Source organism: Neoarius graeffei, chromosome 8 (genome assembly GCF_027579695.1).
Source record: "Neoarius graeffei isolate fNeoGra1 chromosome 8, fNeoGra1.pri, whole genome shotgun sequence".
Lineage (NCBI taxonomy): Eukaryota > Metazoa > Chordata > Actinopteri > Siluriformes > Ariidae > Neoarius > Neoarius graeffei.
The window spans coordinates 36,800,221-36,821,287 of record NC_083576.1 but is presented as its reverse complement, the minus strand read 5'-3'; the positions used below and the strand labels follow the sequence as shown (position 1 = coordinate 36,821,287).

Here is a 21,067-nt window from a genome sequence, read left to right as displayed (position 1 = left end):
ACATGGGCCTTTCTGTGTGAAGTTTGCGTATTCTCACCATGCCTGTTTGTGTTTCCCAGAATTCACTACAAACATGGTCACCACAAATCCTAACAGCTCTCATGTTCAAATTCACCAGACTTTTACTCACACACCTGCACATAATCAGAGTCACATACTATTTAAGGATTTTGCACACACACACACACACACACACACACACACACAGTGAAGTATTTGTTCACTGTCCCTGGTCCTTGACATACCAAGCATGTTGTTATATTATTGAGTTATTCTGGTCTTCTGATCTTGTGCCACATCCTTGTTTCTAGTGTATGGATCGTCCCTGATATCAATTCAGTTCCATTTTATTTGTATAGCGCTTTCATCAGCGGACATTGTCACAAAGTAGATTTATAGAAATACACTGCAATCCCACTACAACAAACTCTTTAACTACAAACTTTTGCATATAACAAACTAAGTTTGTGTCCTCTGCCTTTAGTGACAATGAGTTGGAGTTAAAAAAAAAGCATTGCTGAACCATGCTTTGCTCTTCTCACCAGAGACAAACAATAAGTAATCAAGTCCACAGTCATGTTAATAATGTGTGTTAATGCCATGAAACAAAGGCATAACTAGCCTAGCTTAGGTGTCAGTCACTCAGTGCGTTTACATGCACATCCAAATCGAGCTACTGTTGGTAATCGAGCTAAGGGTCCCAGCAGGGGTGCCAGAGAAATCCAATCCTACATGCACACAAGGAAACCGAGCTATTGTGTGAGGTACATTGTGCACCCGAGCCACAGGTGGTGCTACATGCCCCATCGTGTTGGTACACTTCCGGTTGTCGTCATGAAGAAGAGCTATTCAAGAGTATAAACAAAGTTATCAGCAGTGTTGCCAGATACTGCTGACGTTTTCCAGCCCAAAACATGTTCAAATCCACCAAAATGCACTTAAAACTGCCCAATCTGGCAACACTGGGTTCCGTGTTCACAAGTTCCGTGCTCAAGCTGTTAGGCTTGCTCTAACAGACTGTATGGCTACAAACTGTCCTGCGCAGACCACTGTTTTGTAAGACAACTTATTTTGCACAATTGTATATTTTTCTAAAGTCCATTTTTTGCTTACAATTTAACTTATGTCTTAATAAACACACAAAAAGTTCAATTGTTTTGTTTTTATTGACATTCTTCAGATGTTGGACATATTATATATATATATATATATATATATATATATATATATATATATATATATATATATATATACACACACACACAAATACAATTACTTGTTTATGTACACAATTCACAGCTATGCAACAGCTGTACAGATGTATTTGGTGATACAGTAAGTGAGCTAAATTTTAACAGTGCAAACAATGCAACAAAAAGAAAAGATTCATGCCGTTGTCATGATTCATTGTCATGCCGACCGAGGCTGTTGTGTTTCCCGCTTGTCGTCTCGTCACTCGTCACTTTTGGAAGGGGCAGTGCTGAAGTAAGTAGCTCGACTACGTAGCTCGATAGGATATACATGCACTAAGTAGCTCGGCTAAAATCGCATAATCTAGGTCGTGTAGCTCGATTACGAGAAATCAAGTTCAGTTCGATTTCAGCCTAGCTAAGGTGTTTCCATGGCATTTAGAACTTCGATTTCAGTCGAGCAACGGCAGAAATTCGATTTTCTCTGTGTGCATGTAAACGCACTGACTAACAACTTTTGAGAACAGCAATCGTCGTCTTAAAAATCCCTTAAAAGGACTTTATTTTATGAGCTAAAATCAGTTTTATACTGTCTTTACTCCATAAGCATTGTTGTCATGGCTACTAGTTAGGACTAATTACCATACACCTGGTTTAGAGTGCAGTCACAGCACATGCTTATAAGGGCTCCTTAAACACACAGACTTTGCAAAGTATATACACTGTACTTAGTGTCTCATATTACCAAGCCTTTGTTCTGTCTATTGCTTTACTGGTTTTGACTCATTTTTGTACTTTGGACTATTCCTTTGTGATTACCTCTGATATTCTGTTTGTGCCTCACTTAACCATTGCCTGGTCCAAGATTCTGCATTTGTCTTATGTTTTTGAATTGTTTGCCTGCCCATTTTTAAATAAACACTCTTATTGCAATTTCATCTGTCATCCACCTCCATTACATGACACTTGTAAATGTAGGATACTGTCTGTCGAAGACAAACTTCATATCCTGGACCATCTAAAGTGTGGTGAGAAAGCAACAAATTTATCTAAAGAACATAATATCCCGAAAAATTCAATTTCAACTTTTAAAGAAAAAGAGCTCTGAGACTTTGTCCATAACTGAAATCAACATGATAGGCTGAAAAGAAAGAAGATGCAGCAAGCAAATGACGACAAGTGTCATTTATTTCCTTTACTTAACCCTGTGGGGTCAAGAGCTTTGCTGACGAAGCCTGGCAGGTTTAGAATGAGTAGGTCATGCAGTTAGATAAATATCTTTGCGAGCTTTCATCATACAAGCACGATAAACATATTGACAGAAACTTTATACTTTAAATTTTCTTATGAGTCCACTGCCGAATAATATTATATTTTTAAATTACCTAAATTAGATGAAATATAAAACTTGTCACCTTACTCAGTCATACCGGAGTCGGAGCACTGAGTGCCCACTTATGCATTCATGAAAGACTATTCCCATGGTAACATCATGATAATCACTTTCAATCTTTCGGTTTCGATTGATTTCTCTTTTGTAGTGGGAATGCCCACCATAAACAGGATAAAATCTGTCAGCCATAGTTTAGGCTATTTGGAGGTAAAACTTGTTGCAAAATGGCACGTTGATTTTATGTGCTTCGGATGATTCAGGACACTGATTCAATATCAGGACAATGATTCAATTTATGATTCAATTCATGATTCAATTCATGATTCAGGACAGCGATTCAATTAAATCTTGAGAACTGCAACAGTGATGATGAACGGTGCCTTTTTATTTTTATTTTTTATTTCGATTTGATCCAGCCAAAGATCAACTCGAGTAAGTGTAAATATTTCTTCTACTTCTTATGAGCATATCGGTTTATATATGTGCACTGTAGTGCATACACAGGAAAAATAACTGTGCAGTTTTTCCAGAGTTAAAAGTATTTTCCTCAAAAATGGTTAATTTTGCTCTATTTTGAGTTTAGAAAGTAAAATTTGGTGTTGGAGTGGAAGCAAAATTGCAGAGTAATTGTGTAACAGAGTTGGTTGTGGCTCTGAACTGAGTAAAATAGTATGAGTTAATTTCAAGACACACTGAATAGAGTCAAATACCAGATAAATGAAGCTATTTTAAAAAACAGTTTTTGGAATGTGTGAAAAAACATTACCTTACTCATTGTGACAAGCCATTTTGATCACTTGACCTGATGGGATTAAGAGGTGACAGTGGGAGGGGTATTCACTCTTCTCATTGAATGGAATGGATTTTTTTTTACTCTTCTCATTGAATACCCCTCCTACTGCCAACCCTTTTCCCCAAAACAACAGGACATGAATTTTTTGATGGTCAGTTAGTTGTCCAAATTAATGGAGCAGGTTTAAGTTTTTGTGCTTGAAACACTCCTAAGACTGAACAGAATCATCTCAAGTGACCAAAACAGTTCGACAGAATGGGTAAGGTCATGTTTTTCAGACATTCCAACACAGTTCTAAAACTGCTTTTTACAACATCTTAATTTATCTGTTATTTTTTTAAAGTACAATCATGACATACATACTATATAGATATTATTGTAGCTGAACTTGTGCTGAATACAAAAAAGTCATATGACTTTGAAAATACTGCTTAGATTTGTTGAAATTTACAACAAAATCAAGTATGCCAAAATCATTAGAGTGCCAGAAAATACTCTCATACCCCAGAGGGTTAAGAATGACTTTGTAATGAACAAAGGTTATTGGAACCTGTTGTTATATTGTCTCAGAATGGATGCGCATATCTGGGAGTGAGGTGCGGGAATGTTCTTGCTGCTGTGCATATGGTCACCTATTGATTAGTAAAGGTTATGCAGATTAACTTACGTTTGGCTAATTCTGTCATCAGTACATTTTATGTCAGTGAGATAAATATCTACAGCTATTACATGGTGTCAGAATAATCTCTGTATATGGGTAGAGAAGCGCCATGCCAAAGTTTAATCCACTGAGCGGTGCAGGTTTGACTGCCCCGCAGAGTGGCCGGAGTGGAGACAAAGATTCTCGCACTTCAGGCTAGCTACGAAGCTGAATGAGGAAGATGGGGAGATTCAAGTGAGTTTGCTGATATATGTGATGGGAATTGAGGCTGAAAAGATATTCGCTTCCTGTGAATTCACTGCGGAGGAAGAAAAAATGGACTATGACTTTGTTCTGAAAAAATATGAAGACTACTTTGTCTCGCGATGCAACATCATTCATGAAAGGACATGCTTCTACCAAAGAAACCAGCAGCCAGGAGAGACAGTGGAGATGTACATAAGGACTTTGTACAAGATGATGGAACATTGTGAGTTCAGGAACAAGAGGGACAAGCACATTAGAGATAGCCTTGTTGTCAGAATAAAAGAGAAATAACTTTTCTGGCGTTCCCAGCTCATGGCAAATTTAATGCTATCGCAAGCCATTGAGCAGGTGCGCCAGGTGGAGGAGGCAACAAAACAGGTTAGTCTCCAAGCCAGTCAATTGGAAGCCCAGTGTTAATGCTATTAGATGACATGAAGGTCAGTGGAAAGGAAAAGGCAGACAGCAACATGGAGGTGGCAGTCCCATAGCATACAAAAAGTAGGAATATGGGAAATGCAGCAAGCCCTGGCATTCTGATGAGAGCAAGTGCCCCACACTGAAAGGTAAGTGCAAAAAGTGTCAGAAAAATGGACACTGGGAGTGTGTATGCCACTCAAAAACTGTAATAGAAGTTACAGAAGAGGTTAAACAGCTATACTTTCTGGGAGAAGTTGGCACAAAGAATAGTAAAGATGACTGGACTGTAAGCTTAACCATAGGCAACACACCAGACACAGGAGCTGATGCTACAGTTATCACAAAACGGACATTTGAAAAGATATGACCAAGTGTGAAACTGGATCCTCAAGACACACACCTGGTGAACCCAGGTGGTGACTTCAGATGCATAGGCATGTTCCAAGCTATCACCAGCTACAAGGAGAAGCAGTAGACTTTCCCAGTGCATGTCATTAAAAAGGGAGGCTACTACTGACAAAGTCAGCAACGTTTTTGGATTAAGTGCATTACAGAAAACAGAGCTAGTGAGAATAACCTTGCAGAAGGATGCTCAGCCATATGCAGTTCACACAGCCAGGTGGATACCACTGCCACTGGTGCCACTGGGTAAAAAGGAGCTACAGCATATGGAAAATGAGGGCATTATTTAAAAGGTGACTCAGCCAACAGACTGGTGTGCTGCTATGGTGCCAGTGCTCAAACCCAATAAGAGAGAGGTTCGCTGAAGTGCTGACTTCAGGAGGCTGAACTGTATGGTGAAGATGGAGAAGTATGTACTGCCCACTATAGAGGAGATAATGTCGAGACTTATCAGATAATGCCTAGACTTATGCCTAGAATTACGTACTGCCCACTATAGAGGAAATGATGCCTAGACTTATCAGATCAAAAGTGTTCACATCATTGGATGCTGCAAGTGGGTTCTATCAGATACCCATACATGAAGACAGCAGGAAGTTCATGATGTTTATTACTCCATTTGGGAAATACTCCTTCCACCATCTTCCATTTGGAATAACAAATGCCCCTGAGATTTTTCCAGAGGAAAATGGTAGAGACTCTAGTAGGACTTGAGGGCACTGAGGTTTACATGGATGACATTCTTATTCATGGAGAGACAGAGGAAATCCACAACCAACGCCTAGTAGAGGAAGTGAGGGTCACTGAAGTAGCAGGTCTCAAACTAAACAAAGCCAAGTGCAAATTTAAACTGAAACAGGTCCGCTGTCTTGGAAACATCATTGACAAGATAAATGTCAGACCCGACCCAGACAAAGTGGCTGAAATTGTGAACTTTCCCCAGCCCAACAATGTGATCAAGCTAAAGAGGTTCCTAGGGATGATCAATTATCTGGTAAAATATGTTCCAGAGCTTTCTACAGTGCACCAGCCACTTTTTGAGCTACTGAAGATAAAGAATGAGTGGACACTGGATCTGCACAAGATGCAACATTCCACAAACTTAAAGCTGCACTAACCACAGCCCCTGTACTTGCCTTCTATGATGCCACCAAGCCTACAATAGCCTCAGCAGATGCCAGTAGCTACGGGCTGGGAGGTTTTTGCTTCAGAAGCATGGGGAAGACTGGAAGCCTGTGGCCTACTGCTCACAATGCCTCAGGGAGACAGAGACAAGGTAAGCTCAGATTGAAAAAGAGTGCTTAGCCAGCGTATAAGCCTGTGAAAAATTTGAAAAGTACTTGTTTGGGCTTGAAAGCTTTAGACTGATCACCCTCATGAACAGCAAAGACTTGGACAATTTTCCCATCAGATGTCAGAGGCTGCTAATGAGACTTATGTGTTTCAGTGCCACCACTGAACATGCACCAGGCAAGATATTCACCATGGCTGATGCCCTCTCCAGAGGCCCAGAGCAGAGCTGTGGAGAGGAAGATTTGCATGATGACATGGCAGCACACATTGATGCTGTTGTGTGCCAGGTGCCAGCCACAACCCAAAGAATGAGAGAGATAAAACAAAACACAGGAAATGACCCACAGCTTCAGGCAGTTTTGAGTTTTATCAGATCGGGATGATCTGACTATTTGGAAAAGGTGTTAGACTTCTACCAGGTAAGGGTGGGGTTATCTGAGCTAGATGGCCTAGTTGTTAGAGGGATTCATATTGTCATTTCTGCAGCTATGAGGAAGATAATTTTGGAGAGAATCCATGATGGATACCAAGGCCTAGTTAAGTGTGGAGACAGAGCTAGCCAATTTGGTTGGTGGCCCAAAATGTCAGAAGACATAAAAACAAAAGTACATCAGTGTGAACTCTGGAGGGAAAATAGGAACACACAGAGAAAAGAACCTTTAATGTCAATTGAGCTCCTATCCAGACTGTAGCAGAAAGTCACCATTGATTTGTGTGAGTTTAAAAAGCAGAGCTATTTATTAGGCTAAATCCACACGACAACGGCAACGAGATTTTTTTTTTAAATATCGCGTCCACATGGGCAACGGATCAGTAAAATATCAGGTACATATGGCAACACAACGCTTGCTGAAAACGATGCAATACACATGCCACACCTCTACGTGCGCTGTAAGATGGTCCCATCGGAGACACCAGAACAATAGAAGAAGTAGACACATGCGCATAAACCCCTTCTTCTGTAGCATTAGCCACAAAGTTTTGATTATTAATCAGTAGCGTAAAACGAAAGACGCGGAAAGAGGAATGAATGGGGGTAGATGGAAGCCGGTATGCCAACATTCTGATATCCTCCTGAATTCTTTAATGGTCCGGAATAAATTGAATGCTACATGTTGATGGATTACTTTGTTCTTCTACACCCTTTTTGAGGAATGTATTGTCGGACTTAAACCAACATCTGAAGAGGTGAGATCGCTCCTTTTTTTTTCCTATTTTTGCTGGCGGGATTGTTTTTGTTTTTGGAAAGCACACGGGCAGTGCGCGGTTTGGTACTGCTTCCGCAGTGTTTGGACTAAAGACTCTGCCCTAAGGGCTATTCTCTCATTCTCTCTCTCTCTCTCTCTCTCTCTCTCTCTCACTTTGCACCATTACACAATAAATATTCACAGTGAAAATATTTTGTAATATTTCATGAACCAAGTTATAGGATTTGTTGACAACTCACATTGAGTTCGTTACACTTCTACCCGGCGTGAAGCACTGACAGTCATGTGGTTGTGATGTCATCGTAAACAAATCTGTTCTACTCATCCAGACGACTTCGCAATGGCGCCGTTGCCAGATTTTTCCACTCTGGAACCCGTTCTCAAAAGATTTCGTTTTGGGGCACCCAAAACGCTGGTGCCATGTGGACGCCAGGCCGAAACGATAAACAATTTTATCAGATTCACCTGAATCCGTTGCCGTGTGGACAGGGCCTTAGTGTCAGACTATTATTCCAGATATTTGGAGAGTCTATATTTACCAACAACTACTAGCAATCAGGTAGTGGCAAGGCTTAAAGCTACATTTGCACATTATGGCATTCCTGAAGTGTGAGTGAGTGATAACAGACCCTAGCTAGCTTCAGCAGAGATAAGGGAGTTTAGCAGAGAGTATGACTTTCTCTACATTTCTCAAGTCCACATTACCCACAGAGTAATGGACATGCAAAGAGGGCAGTTCAGATAGTGAAAAGTATATTACGACAGGAGGACCCCCTTCTTGCTCTGATGACAAACAGAGCCATGCCCTGCTCTTCAACCGGGGTCAGTCCAGCTGAACTCCTGATGGGCAGAAAACTCAGAATGACTTTGCCCACCTTACAGGACAACTTGGAGCCAAACAGGCCTAAGAAGGAGAACAGTGAACAGGCCATTGCCTTAGCCAAGCAAAAGCAGGCCTACAACCGAAGGAATGGAGTGAGGATTTTACCCTCACTGAGCTCAAGGGACACTGTACTCACAAAGTAAGATGAACAAAAACAATGGACAATGCCAGATGTTGTTCATAGTCACAGCTCTACTCCCATATCCTACGTAGTGGAGACAGCTCAAGGTGAACAATACAGGAGGAACCTGCACCACCTACTGGTCACACTCAAGACACCCAGTTCCATCAGCAAAGGTCTCGACCTGTCCCTTCATGCAGAGAAGAAGAAGAAGAAGAAGAAGAAGAAGAACTTTATTCCTCACACGCTTGTGAAATTTATCCATCCATCCATCCATCCATCCATCCATCCATCCATCCATCCATCCGTCATCTGTAGCCGCTTATCCTGTACAGGGTCGTAGGCAAGCTGGAGCCTATCCCAGCTGACTATGGGCGAGAGGCGGGGTACACCCTGGGCAAGTCGCCAGGTTATCGCAGCTTGTGAAATTCCTCTCTGCATTTAACCCATCTGAAGCAGTGAACACACATGAGCAATGAGCACACACACATACCCAGAGCAGTGGGCAGCCATGCTAACAGTGCCCAGGGAGCAGTTGGGAGTTAGGTGCCTCACTCAAGGGCACCTCAGCCCAAAGCCGTCCCATATTAACCTAACCACATGTCTTTGGACTGTGGGGGAAACCAGAGCACCTAGAGGAAACCCACGCAGACACGGGGAGAACATGCAAACTCCACACAGAAAGGCCCCCACCAGCGACTGGGCTCGAATCCAGAACATTCTTGCTGTGAGGCAACCATGCTAACCATTTACACAACTGTGCCACCCAGTGTTTTTATCAGAGGGTAAAATCACTGAGGTGATCCAAGCTATAGAAACACCAGTTGGTCTCACACAGGGGACAGTTACTCACTCTGTAAACCAGTAGACAGACTGAACTTGTGATGTCTATGGAATGTGAGAAACTTCATTCAGGGGAAGATGGGAGCACTGTTAAATAGCATGGAAATGTGTTTGTAAGTGGTTGACTTAGTAAATAGATCATTTCTACCCTACATGAAAATGTAGGTGAGACATAATTCTGAGAGTTTTATTTTCTTTGCTCTTTATGTTAAAGAATCATTAAAAGAAATGCATGCTATTGTGGTTAGGTTGAAGAAAATACTGGAAAGATGCAAAGTATTATGTACAGTGCCTTGCTTAAGTATTCATACCCCTTGAACTTTTTCACATTTTTCCACCTCACAACCACGAACTTAAAAGTTTTTTATTGAGATTTTATGTGATAGACCAACACAGAGTAGCACATAATTGTGAAGTGAAATGAAAATGATAAATGGTCTTCAAAATTTTAAACAAATAAAAATCTGAAAAATGTGGTGTGCATTAGTATTCGGCCCCCTGTCCTCTGATACCTCTAAATACAATCCAGTGCAATCAATTGCCTTCAGAAGTCATCTAATTAGTTAATAGAGTCCTACTGTGTGTAATTTATTCTCAGCATAAATACACTTGTTCTGTGAAGGCCTCAGTGGTTTGATAGATAACACTGAAGAACAAACAGCATCATGAAGACCAAAGAACTCACCAGACAGGTCAGGGATAAAGTTCTGGAGAGGTTTAAAGGAACAGTTCACCGTACTTCCATAATGAAATATGCTCTTATCTGAATTGAGACGAGCTGCTCCGTACCTCTCCGAGCTTTGCGCGACCTCCCAGTCAGTCAGACGCAGTCAGACGCGCTGTCACTCCTGTTAGCAATGTAGCTAGGCTCAGTATGGCCAATGGTATTTTTTGGGGCTGTAGTTAGATGCGACCAAACTCTTCCGTGTTTTTCCTGTTTACATAGGTTTATATGACCAGTGATATGAAACAAGTTCAGTTAAAAAAATTTAAACGTAGCGATTTTCTATGCTATGGAAAGTCCGCACTATAATGACAGGCGTACTAACACCTTCTGCGCGCTTCGGCAGTGCATTGATACGGAGCTCAGATATCAATGCGCTGCCGAAGCGCGCAGAAGGTGTTAGTACGCCTGTCATTATAGTGCGGACTTTCCATAGCATAGAAAATCACTACGTTTCAATTTGTGTAACTGAACTTTTTTCATATCACTGGTCATATAAACCTATGCAAACAGGAAAAACGCGGAAGAGTTTGGTCGCATCTAACTACAGCCCCCAAAAATACCATTGGCCATACTGAGCCTAGCTACATTGCTAACAGGAGTGACAGCGCGTCTGACTGCGTCTGACTGACTGGGGAGGTCGCGCAAAGCTCAGAGAGGTACGGAGCAGCTCGTCTCAATTCAGATAAGAGCATATTTCATTATGGAAGTACGGTGGACTGTTCCTTTAAAGCAGGGTTAGGTTATAAAAAAAATATCCCAAGCTCTGAACATCTCAAGAAGCACTGTTCAAGCCATCATTCAAAAATGGAAAAAGTATGGCACAACTGCAAACCTACCAAGACATGGCCGTCCACCTAAACGGACAGAGCGAGCAAGGAGAGCACTGGTCAGAGAAGCAGCCAAGAGGCCCATGATCACTCTGGAGGAGCTGCAGAAATCCACAGCTCAGGTGGGAGAATCTGTGCACAGGACAACTATACGTCGTACACTCCACAAATCTGGCCTTTTTGGAAGAGTGGCAAGAAGAAAGCCATTGTTGAAAGACAGGCATAAGAAGCCATGTAGGGGACACAGCAAACATGTGGAAGAAGGTGCTTTGGTCAGATGAGACCAAAGTTGAACTTTTTGGCCTAAATGCAAAGCGCTATGTGTGGCGGAAAACTAACACTGCTCATCACCCTGCACACACCATCCCCACTGTGAAACATGGTGGTGGCAGCATCATGCTATGGGGATGCTTTTCTTCAGCAGGGACAGGGAAGCTGGTCAGAATTGATGGGAAGATGGATGGAGCTAAATACAGGGCAATCCTGGAAGAAAACCTGTTGGAGGCTGCAAAAGACTTGAGACTGGAAAGGAGATTCACCTTCCAGCAAGACAATGACCCTAAACATACAGCCAGAGCTACAATGGAATGGTTTAGATCAAAGAATAGTCATGTGTTAGAATGGCCCAGTCAAAGTCCAGACCTAAATCCCATTGAGCATCTGTGGCAAGACTTGAAAATTGCTGTTCACAGACGCTCTCCATCCAATCTGGCTGAGCTTGAGCTATTTTGCAAAGAAGAATGGGCAAAAAATTCAGTGTCTAGATGTGCAAAGCTGGTAGAGACATACCACAAAAGACTTGCAGCTGTAATTGCAGCAAAAGGTGGCTCTACAAAGTATTGACGCAGGGGGGCTGAATACTAATGCACATCACATTTTTCAGATTTTTATTTGTTTAAAATTTTGAAGACCATTTATCATTTTCGTTTCACTTCACAATTATGTGCTACTCTGTGTGGGTCTATCACATAAAATCTCAATAAAAAACTTTTAAGTTTGTGGTTGTACCGTAAGGTGGAAAAATGTGAAAAAGTTCAAGGGGTATGAATACTTTTGCAAGGCACTGTATATGGGTTAAAAAGCCATGAAGTTACTATTACTTTTGGTGGATGTACTGTGAAACAGTTGAGATAATCATTGTAGAAGGGGAGATGTAATGAATGAAGGTTATTGGAACCTGTTATTATCTCATCTCATCTCATTGTTTCAGAATGGGTGTACATGTCTGGGAGTGACGTGTGTGGAAATGTTATTGTTGTGCATGTGTTCACCTGTTGGATTAGTAAACATTACACAGATGAACTCATGTTTGACTCGATCTGTCATTATTACATTTTATATCAGTCAGATAAATATCTACAGACATTACAGACTTATTTCCTTTACTTTGTAAATATGTAAGTGAGTTAAAGTTCTAGTCTAATTAAAATTACATAATATAATCTCAGGTTTTCTTTGTGTGATATGCTCAAATAGGTTGTAAAGTTCACCGATAAATAAAAAATTGGTTTGAAAAATTATTTTTTTTGCGTCTGAATTCTGTTCCAAAAATCACTAAAAGCTTGTCCGCCATTATTAGATTCACAGCGATTCACAGGTAAGTGGCACTGCATGTGTGATGTCATATGCGCCACTGCCTTCTTTTGTGTCTACACAGACTCTATACTATTCTCTGAAGTGGCATGCATTCTTGATACTGATTCTTTTGGCAAAGAGACGAAAGTTCTTCAAATTCATCCTCAGTTTTTGGTTGGTTGTCTGAGGACGATTTAGAACCTATAACCACGAAGAAAGAGGTGGACGAATAATAAGTCGCTCGTGAAGAAGAGCAACAACTGTTCGAGCGGTTTTCTGGAACCCAGGAAGTTAATACATGGTACAAATCATAGTTTGCGTTTTCATTTATTTTATTTTATTTTTTACTGATTTGGTGTTCAGCTTTCACAGTTATGATAAAGCAGTGTTTCTTTGTAATTGTCATCTCTGTAACCTCACTTGGTAGGCACAAGGCTAAACAATGGCAGTAATGAGGCACTTACTTTCATTTTCAGTGCTGGAGCCGGTTCTGACGCACTGTGCCATATGTAGTGTGCGCAGCGAACGCGCAAAAGCCAGGAATTTGTTAGGGTTCACCTCCAAAACTAAGTTGCTCATAAAACTACAACCTTTTCTGGTTATAACAGTACCAATTGGGACCATACACCCTGTGTGTGTGTGTGTGTGTGTGTGTGTGTGTGTGTGTTGTGGGGTGGTGGTGGTGGGGAGGGGTCAGCATGCAATTACCGTTATTTTTTTTTTTTACTAAAATCACCATATCTCTGCATCCATAAAATATTTTTTTCAAAATTCCAAAACCTATAATCTTCTTGCAGTGTCCCTTTACAGAGAGCTGATTTTAAGGTGAATTGAACTGTTTGAAATTTTAAGGTAAAGTCCCTACGATAATCACGGAATTGGTGTAAAGGAAAAGGCCATTGTAAGATTAATTTATAATCACTCTGTGATAAATTTCGCTGTGCATTTCTGAATCTTGTCATTGCCTTTTTTCCACTGAAACACGTGTGACGTTATATTGCATCTAAAAACATGATTTCAATATCAAATGAATGGACATGCTGTCCTTTTATTTCTCTCAACTAACTCATTTTTTTTCCTGTATTAGGCTCTGAAAGAGATTATCTCAAGGGCGTAGGTTTGCATATGGACCATAGGGACATGTCACAACCAATATTTTAGGATGGCAAAATAGTCCCTACCAATATTTAGCATTTTATTTTTATATAACAAAATATGAATTTATTCACATATTTTTTGCGAACTCAATAGTAGGCTATAATCTTAGTCACTAGTTTTTTCGACGTGCCAGAGTGACAGGGTTATCCATGCTGCAATTTCATTGACTGAAACAGAGAGTCTGCAGGCTCACGTTCTCCTCACATGGACGTAAACAAAGCGCTTCTAGTGGTGGTAACAGCGAAGAGACCACAGGCCCGTGTGTTGTGCTGATAACGTAAGTCGTCTGTGATAGCCTGCTACTATATGTCTGCAGAAAAGTGTACAACTTAACATTACTGTTACCTTGGTATTCAAACTCATTTTGTCCGATTATCTGCTTTGTAGATAACCTAGACAATGCCACCAAAAAAAGAAAAAAAGAGATATGGAGCTATTTCAACACATATGCCGCTTTTCCACTACAAACGCGGCTGAGCCGTGCCGTGCCGAGTCGAGCTGAGTCGAGCTGAGCGGGGCTGTTGGAGTTGCATTTCGACTACAACCGCGCTGAACCGTGCTGGCTGGAAGTGGGTGGACACATTGGGTGGAGTTAGCGAAAGTGGGTGGACGTCACGTGATGTCGTTAAGCAGCGCAAACAGTGACATCAGTGACAGTGGCGGAACAAGTCAGAGCCGGGCCGGGGGCGGGGCAAATGACCGGGCCCTTTATTAAAGCTTATCATAACATCATTTTAGGCTACAAAATGTCCGCAACTGCGGTGTTTACCAATTTCAACACTACCGGGTGCAACTATGTTATTTAGTACATCAAGTCCTTCAAACGAACATGTAACTCAGAAACAAAAAACATTAGGATACTGTACATGGCTCATAATAAAACATCAATAGCCTATACTGCGCACATTATTTGAAGGGCATACGAATGAGCGCTCAGAGGTTGCAACGGTGACAGGAAGAGTCAGAAATAAAAGGAGGGCGGTGCAAACCTCACTGAATGCACTGTGTTTACCAATTTCAACACTCTGGGGTGCAACTATGTTATTTTGTACATTAAGTCCTTCAAACGAACATGTAACTCAGAAACAAAAAAACATTAGGCGACATACTGTACATAGCTCATAATAAAACATCAATAGCCTACTGCGCGCATTATTTGAAGGGCATACGACGAGCCTTGCGCTCCGCGAACTCGTCCACGATGCTCTGTATGTCACTGATTCAGTGATCTTTTCAGCGGTAGTCTCACGACCCGAAGAGTAAACAATAAACATGGAGGACATGGAGTCGTTAGTGTTGCTGGTCTTGGTGCTGTGGCTTGTTGTCACCGACAACGCCAACAGATACTGGCAAGAGCGTATAGATGAGGCGAGGCGCATAAGGCTTCAGAAATTCTCGTAATTCGTAATTATTCTTCTTCCGGGTTTACGGTGTTTACAGATCCCAGTGCGCTCGCGGGGCGTGTGTGGGCATGTGAGGACACTCCTCCTCACCAATCAGTGCACAGGGGAGTGTCTGCTCACGCCCCCAGCCTCACTCGGCACGGTTTGACTCGCTTCAGCCCTACTCCAAAACGGTGCGAGTTTTAGGGGCTAAGCAGGGCTGAAACGAGCTGAGTCGTGCTGGTTTTTGGTAGTCGAAACGCGAGCCGTGTCGGGCTGAAGTGAGCTGAAGCGAGCTGAAGTGAGCTGAAAAAGGGTAGTGGAAAAGGGCCAATAGAGAGTAAGTAGTGCCCAGAACAGGTTGACATTATTTAGCTATAGCCTATAACGCGACGCAAACCTATCATTGCAAAATGTTATAGGCTAGGCTACCACCAGTCTTTTTACTGTGGAAAATTGTGAGACTGCTAACGTAGCCTACCTATTAATGACAAGGGGTAATAATATTAACCATGCAATTCATGCCAAAATGCTAACCATCTCCCATTTTGCTGTAGAAATTGGTAGGCTAAAGTTAGTGTAGCCTGTTACTAAGGCTACTATTAAAGCTGACACTATGAAAGCTAATTAATGAATCATTTGTGTACAGGAAAGACAGCATAAGGCCGATGCAAACCTAGAACAGGTTAATGAGGAATCAATGCTTGAGGTGAGAACATCATCATGTCATATTAATATAGTCATGTCAAGTCAATGCCATAATTTCGGTTGTTTTATTAGTAGCTTAGGCCAAATACATTTGCATGATAAAAGGTGTATTCCTACTAATGTTAGGTTTCTGGTTAATTTTCATTAACACATTATTTGATCACATAGGAAACTCAGAAATCCAGTACAAAGGATCAAGAGCAGGTTGACAGAGAAGAAGCTGGAGGGCTTCAGGTGAGGTCTGAATGTTAAGGCATATAGAAGCATCAAAGGATTAGCAATGAAACAGAAGGATCTTTGGAAAATTAGGGCTATGTGTTTTGGTTGTGATATATTTTGAATAGGCTAGCAGAAAATGTCAGCTTATTTCCTTAATATTTCAAATTGATGTGAAATAAATGTAGGTGTAATACATAGAACCATGTATCCCAAGATAGGTCTGCAATTTATTCAGTATATATATATATATATATATATATATATATATATATATATATATATATATATTTTTTTTTTTTTTTTTTTTTGAACATATAGGATGTTCAGACATCCTGTGAAGATACTATAAAGGTTTTCGACCCACGTGACCGTTGCCATGTCAACAAGTAGCCGGCGCCATTTTGACGGTCACAAATATGGCGACTACCGGTAGCGATACACTGTTGATCATGACGAAGTCTCATTGTAGAGTATTTTATCCGGCCTAGATGACGCGAGTAAGAAGCGATATCACCAGAAAATCAATGATGCTGGTGTACGTGATCCGTACACGTATCTTTTTCTGGCTTTGCAGCGCTGCAGCGCGGGTGATCTTCCTGACCTGCAGTCAGGCGTGTGGGGAAATACCAGGGAAAAAACATAAAAGAAAAAGGAGCGAGATGCAGAAAACACCTTCATTGTCCAGCGACGTAGGGCATTTACAGGGCGAGCAGAGGGAGAGGTATTTGCAAAAATTGAGGTTAGCAGGCTTAGAGAACGACGTTTACCTGCTTCCACCAGGATTGTTCACTGACGTACGGAAGTACACCAAGCCCTCGTCTTTACCTGACTTCGGCCCACATGATCTGTATACCTATGTTGTTAAAAACCAGGCTGGGTAACATGCCTACATCAGCGGGTCGCCCCTGGAGCCGGTGGTCGCCATCTTATTACAGCTAAGGTTTGTTCACATTTTCATTTACTTTCGGTCCTCAGGATAAACAAAATGTTATTAAATGTCATTGAAATAACTTCTTAGTCTGTTGAGACATGGCCCATTATAAATTTGCTGTTACCAGGCAATGACCAAGAACTGTATTATTAGGGTCGGTGTCTGTGTTGTAGCAGTTTACTAGCAGCTAGCTGTTAGCACTAGCTAATTTCAACAACATCATAGCTGGTATGTTACTGTAGCAATGTTTATGTTCAGTCATTTGGATGACTGTTAAAACCTTTCAGTCTCAAGTTTTTCCTTTACTGTATTTACTAGTTTACTGAGCTAGCGCGCTAGCTCGGGCAGGCTGGGAACTTGAGACTGAAAGGTTTTAACAGTCATTCAAATGACTGAACGTAAACATTGCTACAGTAACATACTAGCTACTGTTGTTGACATTAGCTAGCTTGACCTTCAAAATGGCGGACACCGGGGCGTCACGTCACCTGTGACATCACGTCGAAAACCTCTATAGGACAGGTAGAGTCAGAAGTGGCTGAAACTGCAGGGCTCCAGGTGAGATTTTGATTCTGTGATGGGAGATACTATGCATTACAAGCAAATTATTTTAGTCAACCTACATCTTTGTTAGTGTTACTCTTTATAAAATCTTGCTACTGTGAATACAGACCATGTTAAGTTTTGTTTGCTCTCTAGGAGACAGTCAGTGTGAGTGACAGCGACTCTCAAGCAAGTCAGTGTAGCAGTGTCCTGGACATGGGGGAGTAAACCATACCAGCCTGATCCAAAATTCATTGCAGTACAGCAACTGCCAAACAAGAAGCTATGGTTTCAGGCAAAGTGGTATAATCGCTATCCATGGCTGCATTATAGTCCCACACTACAAAAAGTTCTTTGTTTTGAGTGTGTCAAGGCATTCACAATCAAAAAGACCACTCTGGAAAAAAAAGAATGACCCTGCATTTTGCTTAAATGGTTTTGGTAACTGGAAAAATGCCACTGACAGCTTTAATCGCCATCAAGCAAGTAAAGCACACCATCATGCTGTCACTGTCAATGCACTGGAGCAGACTCCAGTTCATACCCAGTTATCAAGTGCAGTGGCCAAAACACAGGAGGAGGCAAGGCACTGTCTTACAGAAATCATGGGATGCGTGAGGTATCTTGCAAGGCAGGGACTTGCTTTTCGAGGACATGATGTGAATCAAGGGAATTTGTACCATCTTCTCAAATTTAAGGCAAAAGATGACCTGATTCTGACCTCTTGGCTTGGCTTACTTGTTGCCATGATTATGTCAGTCCACAGTGCCAAAATGAATACTTAACTTTGTTTGGCAACACAATTGTGAGAGAAATTGCCTCAACAATCAGGTCCCTCCCAGTAGTTCAGTTTTCGATTATAATGGATGGCACTCAGGATATACAGGGCAAAGAGCAGGTTTCAATATGCTTAAGGTATGTGGAGAAAGACCTAATCCCACAGGAAGTATTTGTTGGATTATTTGAGATACCAGGGACAACTGGTGAGCAAATGGCCATGGTAGCGCTTGATGTGCTGCTGAGACTATACCTTCCTACCTCAGGCTTGCGAGGTCAAACTTATGATGGAGCAGCCAATATGGCATGAAGGTTCTCTGGGGCACAGGCATTGCTTAAGAAGAAACAGCCACTTGCTTTGTATGTACACTGTGGAGCACACTGTGTCAATCTTATTACACAGTGTGCATGCAGTGCCTCTCCCTTACTACGTGATGCATTACAGTGGGTCCATGAACTTGGAACACTGAGCAACCAGTCAGGGAAGTTCAAAGGGATATTGGCTGATCAGACATTGTCAGAAGGGCATACCAGAACTGTAAAACCTCTGTGTCCAACTAGGTGGACTGTACATGGTCAAGCTGTTCAAATAGTACTTAGTCAGTATGAGGCTGTCTTGACCAGTCTGGAGGAAATGGCTGCAGTTAGTTCTGACACCGGCACTAGGGCCAATGGTCTCCTAGAATGCTTTCAGAAGGGCAAGACAGTTCTTGGGCTGCTTCTAGCCACAGAGGTGCTCTGAGAGCTAGTGTTTAAGCAGGTCTCTGCAAAACCGCTCCCAAACAATTGGAGGTATGCAGACTGCTTTTGGCTATGTAAGCTCAACTCTTCAAGACAAAAGGAGTGAGGAGAAGTTTACAGAGTTGTTTGAGAAGGCAGTGTTAATAGTTGATACTCTGGGAATTGAACCAATTGAAATCCCTCACCAAAGAAAACCCCCCAAAAGATTTACTGGTGGGGCTAGTCACTATAAGTCAGAGACACCAGAGGAATACTACAGAATTGAATTTTTCAAGGTGTTGGACAGTTTGGACATTCAATTTAAGGATTGATTTAACCAACCAGACATAGAGAAACTGAAGCAAGTTGAGAATGTGCTCCTCACAGGGAAAATGAGTGATGTGATTGGAGAGTATCCAGAGATGGATAGGGAGAATTTGAGGGTTCAGCTTTCAATGTTTCACTCAAAGCATATATTCATGTCAACTGGAGAAGCTGCAGATATCCTGAGAGGGATGCATAGTGACGTAAGAGGCTTGCTTGATGAGGTTGAGAAGCTTGTTAAGCTATTGTTGGTTGTCCCTGTGGCCTCAGCTGAAGCTGAACGAAGCTTTAGTGCACTGAAAAGGCTAAAAAACTGGTTAAGATCTACCATGACACAGCAGCACCTTAACAGTGTAAGTGTATGCCATGTGCATCAAACGGAACTTGACCTAATAGATCTTGAAGATCTAGGCCAACAGTTTGTGTCTGTGAATGACAGATGGAGGCATCTGTTTGGAATGTTTGAATGTAATTATGTATAGAATAGATTATTCATTTCGGGTGCAATTTTGTTTTATCAGCTCAATATGTCACTATTTGTTTGTTCAACTGTACTCGAACTTTAGGTACCATTTGCAGTGTTTGTCATTAGAAATAGTAAATAAAGCGTTAAATTGTTCAGCATTATGTCGTCATATCATATGTATTATGCTCTACTTGTGCATGTAATAGTATGGGTGGTTAAGTAAGTAGTTCGGCAGAGGATTGGTGTTGGGGTGGGGTGTGGGGATTGGTATTGTCCCGACCAAAGCTGAGACCAAACCTACACCCTTGGATTATCTCACAATATGAGCAAAATGTATGCCGTTCAGTTAATACTGTATCTTCAGGTATTATTAACACATCATATCCATCTTCCGTCAAATACCGCCTGTAAACAAAATAAACTGTCTAAACAACCACTCTCTCCTCCTTTCAGTATTTCATTCAAGTGTGCTATTGAGGTATTTCACTCACGTGACCAAGTCATGTGATGCTGCCATTTTGGACGGCACGGCTCGAATCAGTTTGAATGCGAGGAAGGCGACAAACGAAAAACATAAAAGAAAAAGGAGCGAGATGCAGAAAACACCTTCACTATCCAGCGACGAAGGGCATTTACAGGGCGAGCAGAGGGAGAGGTATTTGCAAAAATTGAGGTTAGCAGGCTTAGAGAACGACGTTTACCTGCTTCCACCAGGACTGTTCACTGACAGTAAGATTTGTTCACATTTTCATTTACTTTCGGTCCTCAGGATAAACAAAATGTTATTAAATGTCATTGAAATAACTTCTTAGTCTGTTGAGACACGGCCCGTTATAAGTTTTTCCTTTACTGTATTTACTAGTTTACTGAGCGCGCTCCGGGGCTGGCCGGGGCGGGCTAGCGCTCCGGGGCTGGCCGGGGCTAGCTAGCGCTCCGGGGCTAGCCGGGGCTAGCTAGCGCTCCGGGGCTGGCTGGGGCTAGCTAGCGCTCCGGGGCTGGCCGGGGCTAGCTAGCGCTCCGGGGCTGGCCGGCGCTAGCTAGCGCTCCGGGGCTGGCCGGCGCTAGCTAGCTCAGTAAACTAGTAAATACAGTAAAGGAAAAACTTGAGACTGAAAGGTTTTAACAGTTATCCAAATGACTGAACGTAAACGTTGCTACAGCAACATACTAGGTACTATGATGTTGACATTAGCTAGCTTGCCGTCCAAAATGGCGGACACCGGGGCGTCACGTGACCCTGTGACGTCAGGTGAAATACCT

General features: G+C 41.9%; 1 protein-coding gene across 4 annotated transcripts in view; it reads left to right on the top strand.

Annotated features, from left to right (window-relative positions):
* btk (Bruton agammaglobulinemia tyrosine kinase) overlaps window positions 1-21,067 on the top strand; it is a 210,830-nt gene that overhangs the window by 33,399 nt on the left and 156,364 nt on the right. Inside the window, exons 2-3 of one of the 4 annotated variants that reach the window (XM_060927614.1) lie at window positions 15,769-15,828; window positions 15,996-16,061. The exons of the other annotated variants lie outside the window; for them this stretch is intronic. The gene's annotated coding sequence lies outside the window, so the exon portion shown is untranslated. The remainder of the gene's footprint in view (window positions 1-15,768; window positions 15,829-15,995; window positions 16,062-21,067) is intronic. 4 annotated transcript variants of the gene reach the window in all.